This window comes from Hyperolius riggenbachi, chromosome 2, assembly GCF_040937935.1.
Source record: "Hyperolius riggenbachi isolate aHypRig1 chromosome 2, aHypRig1.pri, whole genome shotgun sequence".
NCBI lineage: Eukaryota > Metazoa > Chordata > Amphibia > Anura > Hyperoliidae > Hyperolius > Hyperolius riggenbachi.
The window spans coordinates 226623099-226638037 of record NC_090647.1 but is presented as its reverse complement, the minus strand read 5'-3'; the positions used below and the strand labels follow the sequence as shown (position 1 = coordinate 226638037).

The following is a 14939-nucleotide window of genomic DNA, read 5'->3' as shown; positions in this document are numbered from 1 at the left end:
GTTTCTGTCACCAATCTGGCGGTTTTTCACCATGCCCACTGTGTACAGCAAGTACGCCACTTGCAACCACTGTCAGCGGAAGTTGAGCAGAGGTGCAGACCCCTTAAAGTTCAGCACCAGCTCGCTCATCAACCACCTTGTGGCTAAACATTTCCACCAGCATGAGGAGTTCCAGAGGCTGAAGGCATCTGGTGCTGGCAGTGGCACCACACCCATCACTGCACAGCCTTCAGCAGCAGCAGCAGCAACAGCAGCCACCCGCCCTCCTGCTCCTCCAGCAGCACCAGCAGGAGTGCGGAAACGCACTGCTCCTCCCCCCTCTGCAACTCCTGCCGCCGACACTGAGGCCTGTTCTGGCAGCCAGTCCTCAGTGGCCTCCTCTGCTGTGTCTGCTGATTCCCGTGTCAGCAAAAGGCCACGCCAGAGCCTTTTGAGCGAGTCCTTCCAGGGGGTGGTTAGGGCTCTGCCTCCCAGCAGCCGTCGCGTGCGGCAGCTGAACGGCTTGCTGGCACGGGCCATGTGCTCCCAACTCCTGCCGTACACGCTCGTGCAGGAGGGGAGCGACATTCGTGCGCTGCTTGCTTTCGCAGCCCCAGACTGGCAGCTCCCCAGCAGACACTTCTTTGCCCGCAAGGCCATTCCTGCACTGCACCGCTTTGTGATGGCCAATGTGGAGCGAGGGCTGGAGCACGCGGTTGGTGAAAGGGTCCACGTCACCATGGACTCCTGGAGCAGCCGCTTCGGGACAGGCCGCTACCTGTCCTTCACTGTCCACTGGGTCAGCTTGGTGGAATGGGGTGAGGATGGGAGAGCAGCAGCGGGCACAGCAGCAGCAGCAACACAGTGGGTGGTGCCACCCCGCAGGGTCAGGGGAACTGCAGCAGGTTCCTCCGATCCTCTGCCATCCTCCGGCACACCTGGCCAAACCCCCCGCCTCAGCAGCAGCGTGAAGGCCCGCCACTGCCAAGCGCTGCTGCACTTGGTCAGCCTTGGGAAGACCAAGCTGACGGCAATCCATGTGTTGGCCAAACTCCAGGAGCAGGAGAGGATTTGGCTGACCCCCAGAGGCCTCAGAGTCGGAGAGGTGGTGGCCGACAATGGGGCCAATCTGGTTGCCGCAATAGACAGGGGAAACCTGACCCACATCCCCTGTCTTGCCCACGTGCTGAACCTGGTGGTGCAGAAGTTCCTGCGCACCTACCAGGGGATGGGCGAACTGCTGGAAACGGCAAGGAATGTTGTGCGTCACTTCCGGCGCTCGGCTGCAGCCTGTGCAAGCCTGGAAGACGTGCAAAAGGAGCTGGATCTGCCACGCCATCGGCTGATCCTTGACGTTCCGACTCGCTGGAACTCCACCCTGGCGATGTTGGAGCGTCTGGTTGAACAGAGGCACGCTGTCAACCAGTACCTTGCCCTGGCCACTGTTTCCGCAGCTCAGAGAAGGGACAAGACCAGCAACATCCCGTCCATCGTCCCCGATGATGACTGGAGGCACATGCAGCAGGTGTGCTTTGTGCTGGCTCCCTTCCTGCAGGCCACAAACATGGTGAGCAGGGACCATGCTATGGTCTGCGAGTGGGTGCCCCTGGTTTCTCTGCTGAACAGGGCCCTCGATGCTTTGCTGGAACAGGGAGCGGCAGCCTTGGACCAGCAGGAGCGGCAACCAGCTGCGCAGTCCACCTCTGAGGGGGAGGAGGAGGAGGACTTGGTGGAGGTCCCTGACCTGGCTGCTGATGAGGGGGATCAGCACAGCGCAGCTGAGTTGGTGCGGGGGTGGAGAGAGGATGAGGCGGCAGAGGAGGAGGATGAGGACAGCACTGACGTCGATGTGCCAGCAGACGTGGCCCGCCTCTTCCCAATGGCAGCGCACATGCTGACGTGCCTGCGCAGGGACCCCAGGGTGATCCAGATGAAGCAGAGGGAGGACATCTGGATCAGCATGATGTTGGACCCACGCCTCAAGGGGAAGTTGAGCCAGTTCCTGCCGCCTGCAGGAGGAGACCCAGCGCAACAAATAAGGAGCTTGCAGCAGGCCCTTGTTGAGCGCTTGGAGGAAGCCTTCCCCCAGCCTTCCACCCCCACTGTCCAGCAGCCAGCACAGAGGCAGCAGCAGGTGCCTGCATCCAGCAGCAGCAAGCGCCCCACAGACCTGCTGTCTCTCAGCCACGAGCTCTACAGGACTGTAGAGGCTCCGGCAGCAGTGACTAGAGAGGAGATGCATGCAGCAGCATCCTCCTCCGGTCACAGCCAGCGCCTGACCCGCATGGTGGCTGACTACATGGGGTCGTACAGCGGGCTTGACAGCGATGCCCCTGTTGATCCCATGGAGTATTGGGTCAAGCGCATGGAGATCTGGAGCGAGCTGGCGCAGTACGCCCTGGAAGTGCTGTCCTGCCCCCCTTCCAGCGTGCTGTCCGAGCGCTGCTTCAGTGCAGCTGGTGGCGTGGTCACCGAGAAACGCTCACGTCTGTCTCACAAGTCTGTGGACAGACTGACGTTTCTCAAGATGAACCAGGCGTGGGTGGAAGGCGAGTTCCTGGCCCCTGTTGTCGGCGAGAGGGGGACATGAACTGGCTGCCGGAACCATCGTTAATGTGCCTTACCACCCTTTACCACCTCCTGGCTCCTGCTCACTAAGCCAGCCTGGTTCACTTTGACTATTACGTCGCCTGCAGCCACACATTTTACACCTACAGTGGGCTGCTGTGTACTGCCCTTCTGCTGTCTGTCTGTGTTTCCCACTGCCAGGGTACACAGAATTACCTTCTTCTGCTGCCACTCTGCCACCAGCTATTACGTCAAACAATAGCTATATGGGTTGCAAAACCAAAACCAAACAAACCATTAAAAAAAAAAAAGGTTTAATTTTTCTGAGGTGCCCGGGTTGAAAACTGTGTTGTCCCAGTTGTGTATTGGACACAATGTGGGCTGCACGACCGCTGTCTGGGACCTCCTGTTGTGTTTATTTACAGCCCTGGTATCACCGCTAGGTACCAGGGCTATTATGTCACGCTGCCTACCTGCTGCCACACTCACACTGCTCCTCCATACCTCCTCCTGCTGCTGCTGCTGCTGTCTGTCTGTGTTTCCCACTGCCAGGGTACACAGATGATTTACCTTCTGCTGCCACTCTGCCACCAGCTATTACGTCAAACAATAGCTGCTCGCCTACTCCTCCATTCCTCCTCCTGCTGCTGCTGTCTGTCTGTGTTTCCCACTGCCAGGGTACACAGAATTACCTTCTTCTGCTGCCACTCTGCCACCAGCTATTACGTCAAACAATAGCTATATTGGTTGTAAAACCAAAAACCAAAAAACCATAAAAAAAAAAAAAGGTTTAATTTTTCTGAGGTGCCCGGGTTGAAAACTGTGTTGTCCCAGTTGTGTATTGGACACAATGTGGGCTGCACGACCGCTGTCTGGGACCTCCTGTTGTGTTTATTTACAGCCCTGGTATCACCGCTAGGTACCAGGGCTATTATGTCACGCTGCCTACCTGCTGCCACACTCACACTGCTCCTCCATACCTCCTCCTTCTGCTGCTGCTGCTGTCTGTCTGTGTTTCCCACTGCCAGGGTACACAGATGATTTACCTTCTGCTGCCACTCTGCCACCAGCTATTACGTCAAACAATAGCTGCTTGCCTACTCCTCCATTCCTCCTCCTGCTGCTGCTGTCTGTCTGTGTTTCCCACTGCCAGGGTACACAGAATTACCTTCTTCTGCTGCCACTCTGCCACCAGCTATTACGTCAAACAATAGCTATATTGGTTGTAAAACCAAAAACCAAAAAACCATAAAAAAAAAAAAGGTTTAATTTTTCTGAGGTGCCCGGGTTGAAAACTGTGTTGTCCCAGTTGTGTATTGGACACAATGTGGGCTGCACGACCGCTGTCTGGGACCTCCTGTTGTGTTTATTTACAGCCCTGGTATCACCGCTAGGTACCAGGGCTATTATGTCACGCTGCCTACCTGCTGCCACACTCACACTGCTCCTCCATACCTCCTCCTGCTGCTGCTGCTGCTGTCTGTCTGTGTTTCCCACTGCCAGGGTACACAGATGATTTACCTTCTGCTGCCACTCTGCCACCAGCTATTACGTCAAACAATAGCTGCTCGCCTACTCCTCCATTCCTCCTCCTGCTGCTGCTGTCTGTCTGTGTTTCCCACTGCCAGGGTACACAGAATTACCTTCTTCTGCTGCCACTCTGCCACCAGCTATTACGTCAAACAATAGCTATATTGGTTGTAAAACCAAAATCCAAAAAACCATAAAAAAAAAAAAAGGTTTAATTTTTCTGAGGTGCCCGGGTTGAAAACTGTGTTGTCCCAGTTGTGTATTGGACACAATGTGGGCTGCACGACCGCTGTCTGGGACCTCCTGTTGTGTTTATTTACAGCCCTGGTATCACCGCTAGGTACCAGGGCTATTATGTCACGCTGCCTACCTGCTGCCACACTCACACTGCTCCTCCATACCTCCTCCTGCTGCTGCTGCTGCTGTCTGTCTGTGTTTCCCACTGCCAGGGTACACAGATGATTTACCTTCTGCTGCCACTCTGCCACCAGCTATTACGTCAAACAATAGCTGCTCGCCTACTCCTCCATTCCTCCTCCTGCTGCTGCTGTCTGTCTGTGTTTCCCACTGCCAGGGTACACAGAATTACCTTCTTCTGCTGCCACTCTGCCACCAGCTATTACGTCAAACAATAGCTATATTGGTTGCAAAACCAAAACCAAACAAACCATTAAAAAAAAAAAAGGTTTAATTTTTCTGAGGTGCCCGGGTTGAAAACTGTGTTGTCCCAGTTGTGTATTGGACACAATGTGGGCTGCACGACCGCTGTCTGGGACCTCCTGTTGTGTTTATTTACAGCCCTGGTATCACCGCTAGGTACCAGGGCTATTATGTCACGCTGCCTACCTGCTGCCACACTCACACTACTCCTCCATACCTCCTCCTGCTGCTGCTGCTGCTGCTGTCTGTCTGTGTTTCCCACTGCCAGGGTACACAGAATTACCTTCTGCTGCCACTCTGCCACCAGCTATTACGTCAAACAATAGCTATATTGGTTGCAAAACCAAAACCAAACAAACCATTAAAAAAAAAAAAAGGTTTAATTTTTCTGAGGTGCCCGGGTTGAAAACTGTGTTGTCCCAGTTGTGTATTGGACACAATGTGGGCTGCACGACCGCTGTCTGGGACCTCCTGTTGTGTTTATTTACAGCCCTGGTATCACCGCTAGGTACCAGGGCTATTATGTCACGGCGAGCTGCCTGCCTCATTGACTGCCTGCTGCCACACACTCATCCTCCTCCTCCTGCTGCTGAATTTACCTCCTGCTGTCTTTGTGTTTCCACTGCCAGGGAGCACATACAATGGCGCTTCCAACATGCGTGCGCCCACCAGCTATTTGTTACGCTCAAAAATAGCTGCATTTCTTTAAAAAAAAAATTGAAAAGAGAAATACGTGAAGAAGAAGAAGACGATATTGAAAAAGAAGGAGAAGGAGAAGATGAAGATGAAGATGAAGATGAAGATGAAGATGAAGATGAAGATGAAGATGAAGATGAAGATGAAGATGAAGATGAAGATGAAGATGAAGATGAAGATGAAGATGAAGATGAAGATGAAGATGAAGATGAAGATGAAGATGAAGATGAAGATGAAGATGAAGATGAAGATGAAGATGAAGAAGAAGAAGAAGAAGAAGAAGAAGAAGAAGAAGAAGATGAAGAAGAAGAAGAAGAAGAAGAAGAAGATGATGAAGAAGAAGAAGAAGAAGAAGAAGATGATGAAGAAGAAGAAGAGGAAGATGATGAAGAAGAAGATGAAGAAGAAGAAGAAGAAGAAGAAGAAGAAGAAGAAGAAGATGAAGAAGAAGATGAAGAAGAAGATGATGAAGAAGAAGAAGATGATGAAGAAGAAGAAGAAGAAGAAGAAGAAGAAGAAGATGATGAAGAAGAAGAAGAAGATGATGAAGAAGAAGAAGATGATGATCAAGAAGAAGAAGAAGAAGAAGAAGACAATATAGAAGAAGAAGAAGAAGATATAGAAGAAGAAGATCTAGAAGAAGAAGAAGAAAGATAAAGAAGAAGAAGAACAAGTATATACAGTAACACTACTGAACAAAATTAAGGACACAACTTCTCTTTCCACATTTTTTTTTAAAGGAACATCCCCACATAATCACTTGCTGTTGTTACTTGGAAAAAAAGATGTTTCTTGCATCATTCACCCTCAAAACAAGTGTTGGAAGCTATTTAAGGCCAATTCGAATAGTCAGCTCGAATAGTGAGCTCGAATACCGACTCGAATAGTGAGCTCGAAGTCCGAGGTCGAATCGAATAGTAAAAATTATTCGACTCGAATATTCGACTGACCTCGAATAATTTACTATTCGAATTCGACCAAACTCGAATTTTAAAAAGGGGTATTTGAGCACCACTACTGTCAACAACTTAATACCCGAATCGGAGACCTTTGCTTGATACAATGCAAACTTCAGTTTCGATATACAAATCTGTTTATGCCTAGTTATTGTCAAAAGCAGCAGTTTTTCTAGCATGAAAAAAAAATAGGAGGGCAGCATTGGTTTTGCATAACTTCCAAACTTACATCCACTTATGGAAGTGATGCAGAATGACAGCAGCTACATAAAGCAAGCCTGTATTTAATGCACATTTAATACAATGCATACCACAGTCCAAGCCCGGATTTACGTCACAGGAGCCTATAGGCACAGATATCCTTGCACCCTAGTCTTTGCCCTCCATGAGCCTACAAACCCCCGCCGAACCACACTGCAAGTGTGCTGGATGGTTCAGTTGTCACTCCTCCCTTACTTCCCTTGCCCATCATAGGTAGCTACAGCAGCTCCTTAGTATTACGTAGCCAGAGGTACCCTCAGTATTAAGTTGCATAGGGAAGGAGGGAGGAAGGCACTTGAGGAGCAGTGTGAGCCGCCTTCCTATCATCAGGTTCCTGTAGGAATGTGTCTACAGTGCCTTATGGTAAATTTGGCCCTGCCACAGTCAATTAGTAAAAATATGTATTATTATTATTATTATTTATATAGCACTGACATCTTTCCTAGGGCTTTGCAGAGTATATAGTCATGTCACCAACTGTCCCTCGGGGTGCTCACAATCTAATCCTTACTATAAATATATGTCCAAAATAGTCTAAGGCCAAATTAGGGAAAATCCAATTAACTTATCAATGTATTTTTGGGGATGTGGGAGGATACTTGAGTGCCTGGGTGAAACCCACATAGTCACCGCCAGAACACACATACTCCACGCAGATAGTGCTCTGATTGGAATTCGAATCAGGGACCCAGTGCTGCAAGGCAAGAGTGGTATCTGTCACAGGGCCCCTAGTGGCCGGACCGCACAATGCCTTCCAATCGGTTTCAGCACAAAGACCATGCAATCTGTGGTCACAATCGGTGCGCGCAAACCACTGGAATTTTGGCAGCAGACCGACTAAAAGGGAGCCTGTGAGTTACTGTAATACAATTTACACACTATTTCAGGGTATAACTGCCACCACCTCTGTTACCATGGGACAGAGGAGCCCACTGACTGGCTGATTCTAGACCTGCAAATAAAACGGTTAAACACACTCTATTCTGTCTAGCTAGCATCAATAGTAGCGACTCTTCAGAGACCAGGGTTCAGTTTGTGCGGCTGAATAATAGGGTAGCTGAACGAATAAATGATGGTAGCGTTGTTTATTACAAATGCAACATAAATAATTAATATACACAGAAAATAATTAAAATCAACAATTATAGAGACAAATAGCACAGTATAAAAAATAAAAGGGAAGAAAAACGAATATTTAAAGTTCGTGGAAATGTGTCCTTTCTGGGAATCCAGTAGGAGGGAGTGAGGGCGGGAACCACACACCCCCTTAGAACATGAGATGAGTCCTCCCCTTCTGCTGGGGACTAAAAATCATATCTAGCCATATGTGGGCTCTATCTCACAGAACCGTACAGGTCAGGGCAGATTTACTAACATTTTCAGATCTGTCTCAATTTACCCAGCACCCTGATACCAAACATGGTATCAGGGTGCTGGGTAGGACCTCTGTGGTATCACCAGGTCACTTTCGAACTGCCTAACTGACAGCCCTTACTTCAGAATGTTCTGAAACTTTCTCAATACCAGCGTCAGGCAAAGCCCAGCACGTGCTGTGAGTTTGGAGGGCCTGCCAGCCTTGTAACACAGGAAATATGACAAATATAGCAGTTTATAGATTATTATATACATCTAGGAGTTACATCAGGTCAGCTCTAGGTGAAGGGCTCTTTGAAGCTCGGACAGCAGGCTTTGAAGCTCGGACAGCAGGCTTCCCTGCTGAGATTGGGGCCGAGGAATCTCACTCTCTCTCCATTAAATTGGTTCTGTCAGGCTACTTATCTGACTTCATCTGCTGGGTGCCTGGGACACTCTGCTGAAAGCTTCCTGCCATTTGGTAAAAGGAAAAAAAACTGTCTTTTAAAAGAAGGAATGTCATTCTGTTCACTGCAATGACTGCGCATATCTAACCAGGAAGCGATCAGAAAATTGACTGCGCGAATTCTCCCGATTCGTCTGCGTCTCTCACAGCTCTTCAGTGACAGCTCCCCCAGGGGTGAAGGCATATAGACATGCATCCACAAGATGTTGCGTTGCCGCTAACCTGCGATATCTGGTCTAGTTCCCCATTGCAACGGGATAGCCCGTCGGTGTTCTGGTGTTGGCTGCCTGCCTTGTGTTGCGTGCTATCCACTACACCACCATGCTGTAAGAGTGCTATCCACTACGCCACCATGCTGTAAGAGTGCCATCCACTAGGCCACCATGCTGTAAGAGTGCTATCCACTACGCCACCATGCTTTAAGAGTGCTGTCCACTAGGCCACCATGCTGTAAGAGTCCTATCCACTAGGCCACCATGCTGTAAGAGTGCTATCCACTATGCCACCATGATTTAAGAGTGTCATCCACTATGCCACTGTGCTGTAAGAGTGCTATCCACTATGCCACCATGCTGTAAGAGTGCCATCCACTATGCCACCATGCTGTAAGAGTGCTATCCACTATGCCACCATGCTGTAAGAGTGCCATCCACTATTCCACTATGCTGTAAGAGTGCCATCCACTAGGCCACCATGCTGTAAGAGTGCTATCCACTATGCCACCATGCTGGAAGAGTGCTGTCCACTATGCCACTATGCTGTAAGAGTGCTATCCACTAGGCCACCATGCTGTAAGAGTGCCATCCACTATGCCACTATGATGTAAGAGTTCTGGCAGCGCTTTCAAACAGACCTCATACCTGAATGGTTTAACTGCAATGGTGAGCAGAGCTCCAGAAACTGGACTATATTACACACCCTGCATCACTATAGACCAAGGGGGGGTGTTAGCTTCAGTGATAATTAGTGCACAAATTATGACCTAATAGACTTCCCCACGGCGGTGACGTACCCCCTTGGGGAAGACCTACCTCTAACCTAGCGATAAAAACATAATTCCTCATGCTGCTATTCATAAATGGTATACACATTTCATAAGACAAGCAAAACAGACAAATGATAAGCGCTCAAGGATGCACCTGAATTGTAAGCCATCAGCGGCAATGCAGAGCCCCCTAGGGCTGAATACATGCCTCTAATGCAAAACAGATGCAAAATTATGTGCTAAACTCTAATCTAAAAATTTGAGAGTGAATTTAAAACAGTGAAGGCAGCTAGCCACTAGTATACTTACATTTAATTTTGCACAGTGGGAGATATGGCAGCGCTTTCAAACAGACCTCATACCTGAATGGTTTAACTGCAATGGTGAGCAGAGCTCCAGAAACTGGACTATATTACACACCCAGCATACACTGCAGGCAAAGAGAGGGAGGGGGAATTAGTAATTAAGCTGCATCAGTGGGCAGAGCTCCAGAACCTGGACTATATTACACACCCTGCATCACTATAGACCAAGGGGGGTGTTAGCTTCAGTGATAATTAGTGCACAAATTATGACCTAATAGACTGGAGCTCTGCTCACCATTGCAGTTAAACCATTCAGGTATGAGGTCTGTTTGAAAGCGCTGCCATATCTCCCACTGTGCAAAATTAAATGTAAGTATACTAGTGGCTAGCTGCCTTCACTGTTTTAAATTCACTCTCAAATTTTTAGATGAGAGTTTAGCACATAATTTTGCATCTGTTTTGCATTAGAGGCATGTATTCAGCCCTAGGGGGCTCTGCATTGCCGCTGATGGCTTACAATTCAGGTGCATCCTTGAGCGCTTATCATTTGTCTGTTTTGCTTGTCTTATGAAATGTGTATACCATTTATGAATAGCAGCACGAGGAATTATGTTTTTATCGCTAGGTTAGAGGTAGGTCTTCCCCAAGGGGGTACGTCACCGCCGTGGGGAAGTCTATTAGGTCATAATTTGTGCACTAATTATCACTGAAGCTAACACCCCCCCTTGGTCTATAGTGATGCAGGGTGTGTAATATAGTCCAGGTTCTGGAGCTCTGCCCACTGATGCAGCTTAACCATTTATTGGTTTTGATACAGTATATCTACTCCCCTGAAATACTTCATCTAAGCCTCAGGGGCGGAGATATACGTATCTGTCTTTCCCCTGCTGCTGCGCGTACTCGTGCGCGCGTCCGCGCGCGCCACCCGCACTGCCAGTTCACCCGGTAATTAGGTAATGGGAACTCACGTTCCCAATCCTAATTACATTGCCCGATTGCTTATAGTCATTCATTTAAATGAATGAATGGCTATAACCCGGATATCCGGCCGCGTCCTCCATGTGCTGAGAAGGAATCGCGCCGCCGCGAGCGATCGTGCGCGTGCACGGTCGCGTGCACGCTGCCCGCCGTCTGCCGCTGTCTGTCCGGTGATTGGGGACTGGGAACTTACGTTCCTAGACCCCAATCAGAGTGTTCAGATTGCTTGAATGACTGTCATTCAGTCATTCAGCAATCATAAAAAAGTAAATAAAGTAAATAAAGTCCTCCCCCCCACGTGCACAACACTCCCCCCCACGTGCACAATGCCCCCCTGACTGCCCAGTGATTGATGAGAAGGAACTGGTGTTCCTTCAACCAATCACAGAGCCTGATTGCCTGAATGACTATTGCTATAGGCCAATGGCAATAGTCATTCATAGAATATTTGTAAATAAAGTAACAGAGTTACTTTACTGTTACTACTTCACCTCAGATAAGCAGTTCTGCTCATCTGAAGTGACAGAAGCACTGGCAGGCCTGTGAGTAGTGTGGAACTCTGTGGATCTTCTTTTTTTTATTAACCACTTGAGGACCTAGGGCTTTCTACCCCTTAAGGACCGGCCACTTTTTTTCCATTCAGACCACTGCAGCTTTCACGGTTTATTGCTCGCTCATACAACCTACCACCTAAATGAATTTTGGCTCCTTTTCTTGTCACTAATAAAGCTTTCTTTTGGTGCTATTTGATTGCTCCTGCGATTTTTACTTGTTATTATATTCATCAAAAAAGACATGAATTTTGGCAAAAAAATGTTTTTTTAACTTTCTGTGCTGACATTTTTCAAATAAAGTAAAATTTCTGTATACATGCAGCGCGAAAAATGTGGACAAACATGTTTTTGATAAAAAAAAACCCCTTCAGTGTATATTTATTGGTTTGGGTAAAAGTTATAGCGTTTACAAACTATGGTGCAAAAAGTGAATTTTCCCATTTTCAAGCATCTCTGACTTTTCTGACCCCCTGTCATGTTTCATGAGGGGCTAGAATTCCAGGATAGTATAAATACCCCAAATGACCCCATTTTGGAAAGAAGACATCCCAAAGTATTCACTGAGAGGCATAGTGAGTTCATAGAATATATTATTTTTTGTCACAAGTAAGCGGAAAATGACACTTTGTGAGAAAAAAAAAAAAAAAAAAAGTTTCCATTTCTTCTAACTTGCGACAAAAAAAAAAATGAAATCTGCCACGGACTCACCATGCCCCTCTCTGAATACCTTGAAGGGTCTACTTTCCAAAATGGGGTCATTTGTGGGGTGTGTTTACTGTCCTGACATTTTGGTGGGTGCTAAATTGTAAGCACCTCTGTAAAGCCTAAAGGTGCTCATTGGACTTTGGACCCCTTAGCGCAGTTAGGCTGCAAAAAAGTGCCACACATGTGGTATTGCCATACTCAGGAGAAGTAGTATAATGTGTTTTGGGGTGTATTTTTACACATACCCATGCTGGGTGGGAGAAATATCTCTGTAAATGACAATTTGTTAATTTTTATAACACACAATTGTCCATTTACAGAGATCTTTCTCCCACTCAGCATGGGTATGTGTAAAAATACACCACAAAACACATTATACTACTTCTCCTGAGTACGGTGATACCACATGTGTGGCACTTTTTTGCACCCTAACTGCGCTAAAGGGCCCAAAGTCCAATGAGTACCTTTAGGATTTCACAGGTCATTTTGAGAAATTTCGTTTCAAGACTACTCCTCACGGTTTAGGGCCCCTAAAATGCCAGGGCAGTATAGGAACCCCACAAATGACCCCATTTTAGAAAGAAGACACCCCAAGGTATTCCGTTAGGAGTATGGAGAGTTCATAGAAGATTTTATTTTTTGTCAAAAGTTAGCGGAAAATGACACTTTGTGAAAAAACACAATTAAAATCAATTTCCGCTAACTTGTGACAAAAAATAAAATCTTCTATGAACTCGCCATACTACTAACGGAATACCTTGGGGTGTCTTCTTTCTAAAATGGGGTCATTTGTTGGGTTCCTATACTGCCCTGGCATTTTAGGGGCCCTAAACCGTGAGGAGTAGTCTTGAAACGAAATTTCTCAAAATGACCTGTGAAATCCTAAAGGTACTCATTGGACTTTGGGCCCTTTAGCGCAGTTAGGGTGCAAAAAAGTGCCACACATGTGGTATCGCCATACTCGGGAGAAGTAGTACAATGTGTTTTGGGGTGTATTTTTACACATACCCATGCTGGGTGGGAGAAATACCTCTGTAAATAGACAATTGTGTGTAAAAAAATCAAAAGATTGTCATTTACAGAGGTATTTCTCCCACCCAGCATGGGTATGTGTAAAAATACACCCCAAAACACATTATACTACTTCTCCCGAGTACGGCGATACCACATGTGTGGCACTTTTTTGCAGCCTAACTGCACTAAGGGGCCCAAAGTCCAATGAGTAACTTTAGGATTTCACAGGTCATTTTTGTTTCAAGACTACTCCTCGCGGTTTAGGGCCCCTAAAATGCCAGGGCAGTATAGGAACCCCACTAATGACCCCATTTTAGAAAGAAGACACCCCAAGGTATTCCGTTAGGAGTATGGTGAGTTCATAGAAGTTTTTATTTTTTTGTCACAAGTTAGCGGACATTGATTTTAATAGTTTTTTTTCACAAAGTGTCATTTTCCGCTAACTTGTGACAAAAAATAAAATCTTCTATGAACTCACCATACTCCGTACGGAATACCTTTGGGTGTCTTCTTTCTAGAATGGGGTCATTTGTGGGGTTCCTATACTGCCCTGGCATTTTAGGGGCCCTAAACCGTGAGGAGTAGTCTTGAAACCAAATGTCGCAAAATGACCTGTGAAATCCTAAAGGTACTCATTGGACTTTGGGCCCCTTAGCGTACTTAGGGTGTAAAAAAGTGCCACACATGTGGTACCGCCGTACTCAGGAGAAGTAGTATAATGCGTTTTGGGGTGTATTTTTACACATACCCATGCTAAGTGGGAGAAATATCTCTGTAAATGACAATTGTTTGATTTTTTTACACACAATTGTCCATTTACATAGAAATTTCTCCCACCCAGCATGGGTATGTGTAAAAATACACCCCAAAACACATTATACTACTTTTCCTGAGTACGGCGGTACCACATGTGTGACACTTTTTTGCAGCCTAGGTGCGCTAAGGGGCCCAACGTCCTATTCACAGATCATTTTGAAGCATTTGTTTTCTAGACTACTCCTCGCTGTTTAGGGGCCCTAAAATGCCAGGGCAGTATAGGAACCCCACAAGTGACCCCATTTTAGAAAGAAGACACCCCAAGGTATTCTGTTAGGTGTATGGCGAGTTCATAGAAGATTTTATTTTTTGTCACAAGTTAGTGAAAAATGACACTTTGGGAAAAAAAACCAATAAAAATTAATTTCCGCTAACTTTTGACAAAAAATAAAATTTTCTATGAACTCGTCATACACCTAACAAAATACCTTGGGGTGTCTTTTTTTCTAAAATGGGGTCACTTGTGGGGTTCCTATACCGCCCTGGCATTTTACAGGCCCAAAACCGTGAGTAGTCTGGAAACCAAATGTCTCAAAATGACTGTTCAGGGGTATAAGCATCTGCAAATTTTGATGACAGGTGGTCTATGAGGGGGCGAATTTTGTGGAACCGGTCATAAGCAGGGTGGCCTTTTAGATGACAGGTTGTATTGGGCCTGATCTGATGGATAGGAGTGCTAGGGGGGGTGACAGGAGGTGATTGATGGGTGTCTCAGGGGGTGGTTAGAGGGGAAAATAGATGCAATCAATGCACTGGGGAGGTGATCGGAAGGGGGTCTGAGGGGGATCTGAGGGTTTGGCCGAGTGATCAGGAGCCCACACGGGGCAAATTGGGGCCTGATCTGATGGGTAGGTGTGCTAGGGGGTGACAGGAGGTGATTGATGGGTGTCTCAAGGTGTGATTAGAGGGGGGAATAGATGCAAGCAATGCACTGGCGAGGTGATCAGGGCTGGGGTCTGAGGGCATTCTGAGGGTGTGGGCGGGTGATTGAGTGCCCTAGGGGCAGATAGGGGTCTAATCTGATAGGTAGCATTGACAGGGGGTGATTGATGGGTAATTAGTGGGTGTTTAGGGTAGAGAATAGATGGAAACACTGCGCTTGGGTGGTGATCT

The 14939-nt window shown here is 47.3% G+C and overlaps 1 long non-coding RNA gene across 1 annotated transcript in view; it reads right to left on the bottom strand.

Moving 5' to 3' along the window:
- Nucleotides 1-14939, bottom strand: part of LOC137544238 (uncharacterized) — a 78089-nt gene that overhangs the window by 44773 nt on the left and 18377 nt on the right. The window lies entirely within an intron of this gene.